The sequence below is a fragment of the Amphiura filiformis genome, chromosome 6 (genome assembly GCF_039555335.1).
Source record: "Amphiura filiformis chromosome 6, Afil_fr2py, whole genome shotgun sequence".
Classification (NCBI taxonomy): domain Eukaryota; kingdom Metazoa; phylum Echinodermata; class Ophiuroidea; order Amphilepidida; family Amphiuridae; genus Amphiura; species Amphiura filiformis.
In genome coordinates this window covers 2,967,016-2,975,661 of record NC_092633.1, presented here as the reverse complement: position 1 = coordinate 2,975,661, position 8,646 = coordinate 2,967,016, and the positions used below count along the sequence as shown (strand labels likewise).

The 8,646-nt window shown below is 38.3% G+C and overlaps 3 non-coding genes across 3 annotated transcripts; all 3 read left to right on the top strand.

Moving 5' to 3' along the window:
• Positions 1–2,589: 2,589 nt before the first annotated feature.
• LOC140156107 (5S ribosomal RNA) lies at positions 2,590–2,709 on the top strand. Its single transcript, XR_011859474.1, has one exon. It is a non-coding gene; the product is annotated as a 5S ribosomal RNA (ribosomal RNA).
• A 2,064-nt stretch (positions 2,710–4,773) lies between these two features.
• Positions 4,774–4,892, top strand: LOC140156104 (5S ribosomal RNA). The gene has a single exon (XR_011859471.1). It is a non-coding gene; the product is annotated as a 5S ribosomal RNA (ribosomal RNA).
• A 2,503-nt stretch (positions 4,893–7,395) lies between these two features.
• On the top strand, positions 7,396–7,514 carry LOC140156106 (5S ribosomal RNA). The gene has a single exon (XR_011859473.1). It is a non-coding gene; the product is annotated as a 5S ribosomal RNA (ribosomal RNA).
• The last annotated feature ends 1,132 nt before the right edge of the window (positions 7,515–8,646 follow it).

Sequence of the window (8,646 nt, the reverse complement as noted above, 5' to 3'; positions counted from 1 at the left end):
CACAAGAGGGGTGATTCGCATCTCGGGCATTTGCAAGTAGATATTCCACCTTTTCACAAAATAGAATGATAGATTTTCTTTTGGCAAACCTCGGTATCATCAGAATATTGAAAGATATATATTATTTGAGCCAAGTCACAGCCTTGATCCTAGCTCATTTCTTTATACACTGTTCAATGTTAGCATCCGCAATTCTATACAATAGCACAGTCACAACCTTGATCTTCAAAACTTGATTTGAGCCAAGTTACAAAGTCACATCCTTGATCCTCATTTCTTTATAATACACTGATCAATGTTAGCATCTGCAATTCTATACTATAGCGCAGTCACATCCTTGATCTTCAAAACTTCATTTGAGCAAGTCACATCCTTGATCTTCAAAACTTTATTTGAGCCAAGTCACAGCCTTGATCCTAGCTCATTTGAATACCTGAGTGGAAGAAGGGCCCAACTCCAGTTTTTTACAAAAATGAGTTAGACCCAGCAATTTATTGCCAACAGACTGCTCTTCCTTGTGTGTGAAAGTTGAGCCAAAATCCACTCTCTAAATATTCTTCCACGTACACTTAATCATGGTTTTCATGGAAGAAAGGCCCAACTCCATGGAGTTGGGCCCTTCTTCCACAAATATTGGGTTAAAGAGGAATTTTTTTTCATCCATGAAATCTGCTTTTCACTACAATAAACTTTCTTGCTAACATATTACATGCTTCTACTTGTACAATTAATGGATAATTACCAAATTTCTGTAGCTATTTGCAACATATCTGCTTACGGAACTGGCACTTGCAGTATATTAGTGGAAGAAGGGCCCAACTCCAGCTCGTATTAAGACCTGTACCGTTGCCAAGCAAACATCATATATAATTTCGAATACATGTAATACTTTATGTTCAGGTATTAAAGGTCCCCTGAAGATGAAAAAAATCTGTCTGTAAAACTTTTCCAAATATTGTGTTTTTTGTTAATATCTCAAAAACAGTTTTAATGGAGTTGGGCCCTTCTTCCACTCAGGTATTCATTTATTTATAATACACTGTTCAATGTTAGCATCCGCAATTCTATACAATAGCACAGTCACATCCTTGATCTTCAAAACTTGATTTGAGCCAAGTTACAAAGTCACATCCTTGATCCTCATTTCTTTATAATACACTGATCAATGTTAGCATCTGCAATTCTATACTATAGCGCAGTCACATCCTTGATCTTCAAAACTTCATTTGAGCAAGTCACATCCTTGATCTTCAAAACTTTATTTGAGCCAAGTCACAGCCTTGATCCTAGCTCATTTATTTATAATACACTGTTCAATGTTAGCATCCGCAATTCTATACAATAGCACAGTCACATCCTTGATCTTCAAAACTTGATTTGAGCCAAGTCACAAAGTCACATCCTTGATCCTCATTTCGTTATAATACACTGATCAATGATAGCATCTGCAATTCTATACTATAGCGCAGTCACATCCTTGATCTTCAAAACTTCATTTGAGCAAGTCACATCCTTGATCTTCAAAACTTTATTTGAGCCAAGTCACAGCCTTGATCCTAGCTCATTTCTTTATAATACACTGTTCAATGTTAGCATCCGCAATTCTATACAATAGCACAGTCACATCCTTGATCTTCAAAACTTGATTTGAGCCAAGTCACATCCTTGATCCTTATTTCTTAGTCAATGTTATCATCTGCGATTCTATAGGCCCAGTAGGCCTAGATACATCCTTCATCCTCATATTTTTATTTGAGGGCCGTGACATCCTTGATCCTCATTTCTTTACACTACACTAGCCAATGTTTGCTATCTACTGAAGATAGATCGAACCAAGTAAATCGGTTGCATTTAAGTTTTCGCGCAAGATTTGAAAAGACGACCAGTTTACCTTGTTTGTTTGTGTGTCAACATGGGTAGGCCTATGTTAAGTCAAGTCACAAAGTCACATCCTTGATCCTCATTTCTTTATACTACACTAGTCAATGTTAGCATCTGCAATTCTATACTATAGAGCAGTTTCATCATTGATCTTCAAAACTTGATTTGAGCCAAGTCACATCCTTGATCTTAGCACCTGTAATTCTACACTCTACCGCGACCACATCCTTGATCTTCAAAACTTGATTTGAGCCAAGTCACATCCTTGATCCTCATTTCTTAGTCAATGTTATCATCTGCGATTCTATAGGCCCAGTATACGTCCTTGATCCTCATATTTTTATTTGAGGGCCGTGACATCCTTGATCCTCATTTCTACTGAAGATAGCTCGAACCAAGTAAATCGGTTGCATTTAAGTTTTCGCGCAAGATTTGAAAAGACGACCAGTTTACCTTGTGACTGTGACACTGAATTTGGTAAACTTACGCGAACCGGACGTGCAACCCGTGATTTGGTGTAGTTCCTAAAATGAAAAGACTAGAATCTCATCAGCACAATTTGAATAAAGTTAGTTGTAAGATTCATGAAGAGCAAAAAGTGTTGCACAATTGGCTACAATTATAGAACGTTTGAAAGAAAAGTAAGCAAGCATTCTGACACAGTCAACGCTAAGCTATTATAAGTAAGCTAAAATCGGTGCTTCAAATGTCTGCGGCCATACCACGTTGAATACACCGGTTCTCGTCCGAACCCCCGAAGTTAAGCAACGTCGGGCCCGGTTAGTACTTGGATGGGAGACCGCTTGGGAATACCGGGTGCTGTAGACTTTTGCATTCAAATTCTTCTTTTTTTATTTTTGCTCGTGTTTATGTTTGTTTCCTCTATCGCCTGTGATGTAAATTTTCTCTCTACAAAGCGACTTTGTTCAAAATATGATATTTTTTCTCACTTTCTGGAGCGTACGTCTAGTGTACAACAATTCAAAAATAGCTACCCAAGCGGCGCCACATAGCACTAACATTGAGTCGATCGTGATCAGCTGCTGGATGGGAGACCAACAACTTTTTGTGTAATTTATATCATGGTATGAGGTAAAACAAATAGGCCTACGCGCTGTACTGTTGCCTATAGCTATCGTAAAAAATGCCAAAAAATACAGCTGTGAATCGTGAAATTCAATCAAAGTAACATATTCGCAGCTGAAACGTTATAATAATTTGCAATTATAATCAATAAAACCAAATCATCATACTGATACTTACTGCTTTTATGGAGCAGGTCTACGGCGCGGTAGGAAGACCGACAGCAGCACGGGCAAGAGAGGTGATTCGCATCTCGGACATTTGCAAGTAGATATTCCACCTTTTCACAAAATAGAATGATATACATATTTTCTTTTGGCAAATTAAAGATGTAATTCGGTGAAAGCCAAACCTCGGTATCATCAGAACTCAGTTTTGCAAGCAACTGAACAGAACAAATTGCAGAAGTTTCAAAACACGTGTTGACAAGCTGAAGCAGCTGTACGCGATTGTTTTGATTGTCGTTAAGCGAAATGCGTATCATTGTCACATGTGTAATGCGTACGCGTAAACTTAAATCATTGTTTCACGCGCATACCGCGCCCTAGCGTCGACGCGCTTGACGTCGCGCGCTCACATGCGTGTATTGGACAACACGAAGTCAATGCAATTCAGGCTGCAAAATGAACAAAACAAAATATCGCATGTTGACCTTAATTTGTGTTATCCGTGCTTCTGCAAAATAAAAAATAACGTGTTGTCTTTGTTTGTTTGTGTGTCAACATGGGTAGGCCTATGTTAAAGGGAGTATTGGTGTTACGAGTTGCATTTTTTTATACTTTGTAAAATTTTGCATTGTTTAGCGATTTGCCTACCTAAATTAAAATTTTGTGCGTGAGTGATTGCTTTTGTGTATCCTGAATGTCCATCCTTGATCCTCGTTTCTTTACACTACACTAGTCAATGTTAGCATCTGCAATTCTATACTATAGCGCAGTCACATCCTTGATCTTCAAAACTTCATTTGAGCAAGTCACATCCTTGATCTTCAAAACTTTATTTGAGCCAAGTCACAGCCTTGATCCTAGCTCATTTCTTTATAATACACTGTTCAATGTTAGCATCCGCAATTCTATACAATAGCACAGTCACATCCTTGATCTTCAAAACTTGATTTGAGCCAAGTTACAAAGTCACATCCTTGATCCTCATTTCTTTATACTACACTAGTCAATGTTAGCATCTGCAATTCTATACTATAGGGCAGTTTCATCATTGATCTTCAAAACTTGATTTGAGCCAAGTCACATCATTGATCTTAGCACCTGTAATTCTACACTATACCGCGACCACATCCTTGATCTTCAAAACTTGATTTGAGCCAAGTCACATCCTTGATCCTCATTTCTTAGTCAATGTTATCATCTGCGATTCTATAGGCCCAGTATACATCCTTGATCCTCATATTTTTATTTGAGGGCCGTGACATCCTTGATCCTCATTTCTTTACACTACACTAGCCAATGTTTGCTATCTACTGAAGATAGCTCGAACCAAGTAAATCGGTTGCATTTAAGTTTTCGCGCAAGATTTGAAAAGACGACCAGTTTACCTTGTGACTGTGACACTGAATTTGGTAAACTTACGCGAACCGGACGTGCAACCCGTGATTTGGTGTAGTTCCTAAAAATGAAAAGACTAGAATCTCATCAGCACAATTTGAATAAAGTTAGTTGTAAGATTCATGAAGAGCAAAAAAGTGTTGCACAATTGGCTACAATTATAGAACGTTTGAAAGAAAAGTAAGCAAGCATTCTGACACAGTCAACGCTAAGCTATTATAAGTAAGCTAAAATCGGTGCTTCAAATGTCTGCGGCCATACCACGTTGAATACACCGGTTCTCGTCCGAACCCCGAAGTTAAGCAACGTCGGGCCCGGTTAGTACTTGGATGGGAGACCGCTTGGGAATACCGGGTGCTGTAGACTTTGCATTCAAATTCTTCTTTTTTATTTTTTTTCTTGTTTATGTTTGTTTCCTCTATCGCCTGTGATGTAATTTTTCTCTCTACAAAGCGACTTTGTTCACAATATGATATTTCTTCTCACTTTCTGGAGCGTACGTCTAGTGTACAACAATTCAAAAATAGCTACCCAAGCGGCGCCACATAGCACTAACATTGAGTCGATCGTGATCAGCTGCTGGATGGGAGACCAACAACTTTTGTGTAATTTATATCATGGTATGAGGTAAAACAAATAGGCCTACGCGCTGTACTGTTGCCTATAGCTATCGTAAAAAATGCCAAAAAATACAGCTGTGAATCGTGAAATTCAATCAAAGTAACATATTCGCAGCTGAAACTTTATAATAATTTGCAATTATAATCAATAAAACCAAATCATCATACTGATACTTACTGCTTTTATGGAGCAGGTCTACGGCGCGGTAGGAAGACCGACAGCAGCACGGGCAAGAGAGGTGATTCGCATCTCGGACATTTGCAAGTAGATATTCCACCTTTTCACAAAATAGAATGATATACATATTTTCTTTTGGCAAATTAAAGATGTAATTCGGTGAAAGCCAAACCTCGGTATCATCAGAACTCAGTTTTGCAAGCAACTGAACAGAACAAATTGCAGAAGTTTCAAAACACGTGTTGACAAGCTGAAGCAGCTGTACGCGATTGTTTTGATTGTCGTTAAGCGAAATGCGTATCATTGTCACATGTGTAATGCGTACGCGTAAACTTAAATCATTGTTTCACGCGCATACCGCGCCCTAGCGTCGACGCGCTTGACGTCGCGCGCTCACATGCGTGTATTGGACAACACGAAGTCAATGCAATTCAGGCTGCAAAATGAACAAAACAAAATATCGCATGTTGACCTTAATTTGTGTTATCCGTGCTTCTGCAAAATAAAAAATAACGTGTTGTCTTTGTTTGTTTGTGTGTCAACATGGGTAGGCCTATGTTAAAGGGAGTATTGGTGTTACGAGTTGCATTTTTTTATACTTTTTAAAATTTTGCATTGTTTAGCGATTTGCCTACCTAAATTAAAATTTTGTGCGTGAGTGATTGCTTTTGTGTATCCTGAATGTCCATCCTTGATCCTCGTTTCTTTACACTACACTAGTCAATGTTAGCATCTGCAATTCTATACTATAGCGCAGTCACATCCTTGATCTTCAAAACTTCATTTGAGCAAGTCACATCCTTGATCTTCAAAACTTTATTTGAGCCAAGTCACAGCCTTGATCCTAGCTCATTTCTTTATAATACACTGTTCAATGTTAGCATCCGCAATTCTATACAATAGCACAGTCACATCCTTGATCTTCAAAACTTGATTTGAGCCAAGTTACAAAGTCACATCCTTGATCCTCATTTCTTTATACTACACTAGTCAATGTAAGCATCTGCAATTCTATACTATAGGGCAGTTTCATCATTGATCTTCAAAACTTGATTTGAGCCAAGTCACATCATTGATCTTAGCACCTGTAATTCTACACTATACCGCGACCACATCCTTGATCTTCAAAACTTGATTTGAGCCAAGTCACATCCTTGATCCTCATTTCTTAGTCAATGTTATCATCTGCGATTCTATAGGCCCAGTATACATCCTTGATCCTCATATTTTTATTTGAGGGCCGTGACATCCTTGATCCTCATTTCTTTACACTACACTAGCCAATGTTTGCTATCTACTGAAGATAGCTCGAACCAAGTAAATCGGTTGCATTTAAGTTTTCGCGCAAGATTTGAAAAGACGACCAGTTTACCTTGTTTGTTTGTGTGTCAACATGGGTAGGCCTATGTTAAGTCAAGTCACAAAGTCACATCCTTGATCCTCATTTCTTTATACTACACTAGTCAATGTTAGCATCTGCAATTCTATACTATAGAGCAGTTTCATCATTGATCTTCAAAACTTGATTTGAGCCAAGTCACATCCTTGATCTTAGCACCTGTAATTCTACACTCTACCGCGACCACATCCTTGATCTTCAAAACTTGATTTGAGCCAAGTCACATCCTTGATCCTCATTTCTTAGTCAATGTTATCATCTGCGATTCTATAGGCCCAGTATACATCCTTGATCCTCATATTTTTATTTGAGGGCCGTGACATCCTTGATCCTCATTTCTACTGAAGATAGCTCGAACCAAGTAAATCGGTTGCATTTAAGTTTTCGCGCAAGATTTGAAAAGACGACCAGTTTACCTTGTGACTGTGACACTGAATTTGGTAAACTTACGCGAACCGGACGTGCAACCCGTGATTTGGTGTAGTTCCTAAAAATGAAAAGACTAGAATCTCATCAGCACAATTTGAATAAAGTTAGTTGTAAGATTCATGAAGAGCAAAAAGTGTTGCACAATTGGCTACAATTATAGAACGTTTGAAAGAAAAGTAAGCAAGCATTCTGACACAGTCAACGCTAAGCTATTATAAGTAAGCTAAAATCGGTGCTTCAAATGTCTGCGGCCATACCACGTTGAATACACCGGTTCTCGTCCGAACCCCGAAGTTAAGCAACGTCGGGCCCGGTTAGTACTTGGATGGGAGACCGCTTGGGAATACCGGGTGCTGTTGACTTTTGCATTCAAATTCTTCTTTTTTTGTTCCGTAGGAACAATATGCTTAGATTGATCAAAACACCCAGTACCAGTTCTCATCATATCCTGTTTGTAAAACTTGCTTGAAGCGTGAATTATATGTATGAGAAAGAGACTGTAAAGAGGTAAAATGCTGCCTCTCGTACACTAGGTTGTCAAATAGTTGCTTGGTTTAATAGTCATGAAAGTGCATGGAGGCCAGGAGATGTAGCAGAGACAATCACCTCAGTTTAGTATGTAACAAGGCATCTCATTGGTCCTGCTGTTTTACATCACAATGGCCGAGTTCTCAGTTCATTGACTCTTAATCTGTATTAACGTTATTGAATCTTGGGATGTGACAGCAAAGTAATGACAGAAATACAATACTCTCATACCCAAAGCCAACTAATATTTTTTACCATTTAAATTTTGTAACTTAACCTTGCAGAGATTTTTTTAAATTTATAAACTGGTAATGATTTATGTGTATTTACTTTCACGAACTTGCCCTAAATGAACAGTGAGTGCACTGCCCTTTGGTGGGAGCTCACCAAGTCCACAAGCATCTAGGCATACTACTAGTAAACTGCATACATGCACTACAGTATTATTGTGAATGAAGATTGAAGTAAATATTCTAAAATACTTAGTTTGTAAATCATTTAAACCATGATATATCAAAAGTGTTTCATTAACACCGTTCACTGTAAGATAATTCCTGAAAGTTCCACACAAGATTTCAAGTCTTCCACAGAATATTATGAAATTTAATTCTACTAATTCTAAGCCAGCATTCAGCATAGACAGTTCTCTCTCTGGTTATCTCTACTGGACATGCATTCAGCTAAAAAGACCTCAAGTTCATAAGGTCGTTGTCCGAACTGGGCTAGGTACGTTGTCATAGCAACTAATGGATTCTACCACTTGTTTGTTACGCCAGTGCACCGGTCCTACAACATGCCATTTAACAACTGCTTTATTGCGTGTTTCTACACCCCCATGCAAGTAGTTCAGCTAAATTATATCAATGTTAATCGTTTCCATGAGTCAAGAAAGAGCAGATTTTGATTTATTTTCAATACCAGTAGGCCATAGCGGAACGTTGTCCTTTTTAAGGACTCTTCTTGTTA